Source organism: Phasianus colchicus, unplaced genomic scaffold (genome assembly GCF_987193195.1).
Source record: "Phasianus colchicus unplaced genomic scaffold, bPhaCol1.hap1.1 HAP1_SCAFFOLD_103, whole genome shotgun sequence".
NCBI lineage: Eukaryota > Metazoa > Chordata > Aves > Galliformes > Phasianidae > Phasianus > Phasianus colchicus.
Genome location: NW_028325273.1, coordinates 5,937 through 7,500, shown reverse-complemented (window position 1 = coordinate 7,500; position 1,564 = coordinate 5,937). Strand labels below are relative to the sequence as shown.

Genomic DNA, 1,564 nt, shown 5'->3' with positions numbered 1-1,564 from the left:
GGGCGGGCGCAGCCCCCCATCTCTCTCTCTCTGGCTCCATTTGTCCACGGTTTTCCTCGGTTGCCACCCCGCCGGCTAGCTGCTCGCGGCCGGCACCCGCCGGGCCCCGAACCGAGGCCGGCGCCGGCGCCTCGCTCAACGAACTCGGTACGCCTGCGGCTCGCGGGGCCGCTCGGCTGTCACACGGCTGGATTCGGTCGGGCGAGCCCTTGCTCCGGCACCGAGCGAACGGACGGACGAGCCCGCTCTCGGCCCGGGCGGGCGCCTCACCTCGCCTACGGCGGGAAGCGAACCGGAGAGGAGGCCGCCCGTGCCTGAACACCGGACGCCGCCGCGGCTTCCCCGGGACGGGGAGCGTGGAAGCGCCGGCCCGCCGGGGGCCCTCTCCGACGCGACCCGAATGGCCTCATCGATCGACAAGAAGACGGGTAGGGGGAAGGAAGGAAGGAAGGGAGGAGAAGATGCGAGCCCTTCTCCAGGACGCGGCGGAAAGACCGCGCGCGCACGTGCAGGCGGGTGTGCGTGGGCAACGTCTGCCGAGAGGTGCTCGCCCGTGCCTGAACACCGGCCCGCCCCACGCCACCCCGAGCGAGGCGGGGAGCGGGATAGGACCGGCCCGCCGGGAAGCCTCTCCGACGCGCCCGAGGAGCGCCTCTCGTGTTCGGCCGGGGCTCCCGCGTGCAGGTGAGGATGCGGTGCGGAACGAGAACGAGGCGCCGCCGCCACGACCATCGGGTCCCGCCTTCCACCCTCGCGGCGGGACCCACCGGGGACGCCCCCGGCCCTTCTGCCTTCGAGTGCCGGCTGACCGGACCGTGCCCTTCTCCGCGCTCGCTTTTTCTCTCGCCTTCTCCGCTTCGCGCCAGCGAGCGCGGCAGCCGGCTTCCCCCGTTCGTTCGATTGTTCTCTCTCGCCTTCTCGGGTTCGCCCTGGGCGGCGCGGGAGCCGGCTATTTCACCCGCACAGCTCTCTCTCGCCTTGCCCGGCTTTTTTTCGCCGCTCGCCCGGGAGACCGCCTTAACCCACCGCCGAACGGCGGGACGGGGCGCGACGGACAAACCGAAGCGACCGGATCGACCACACGAACCGACGCCCCAGAGAGCCGCCGCCACCGCCGACCGCCGCCGAAACCCATCTGGCCGGCCGGTCAACCCAGCTCGCGAGCGCCCGCTCACCACCGATCTCCGGAGCAGAGTCCGCACTCTCTCCTACCGACGAAAAGTAAAGGCATCCGAAAAGAAAGCTCCACGGACGACGACGCCGACTACCGGCAAAGGCTCCGAATGCAGCCGACCTTTACCTCGACATAACTGGAGGCAGAGAATTAGAGCGACGCCTCTGGCCGCACCGTAGCAGCAGCGCCCCCCCCCACACACAAAAGACGCCAACAGCCGCCGGAGCCGGGTAGACGTGGCCGCCGCTGCCGGAACGGCGCCGCAGCGACCCCTGGGCGGATGCGCCGCGCCTGGCAGACGGGCGGAGCCGGGTAGACGTGGCCGCCGCTGCCGGAACGGCGCCGCAGCGACCCCAGGCCGGTTGAGCCGCGCCATGCAGCCGCGCGGAG

At 71.8% G+C, this 1,564-nt stretch overlaps 1 pseudogene; it reads left to right on the top strand.

Moving 5' to 3' along the window:
- The window catches only part of LOC149911469 (uncharacterized), a 1,544-nt pseudogene extending 808 nt beyond the window's left edge, over positions 1 to 736 (top strand).
- The last annotated feature ends 828 nt before the right edge of the window (positions 737 to 1,564 follow it).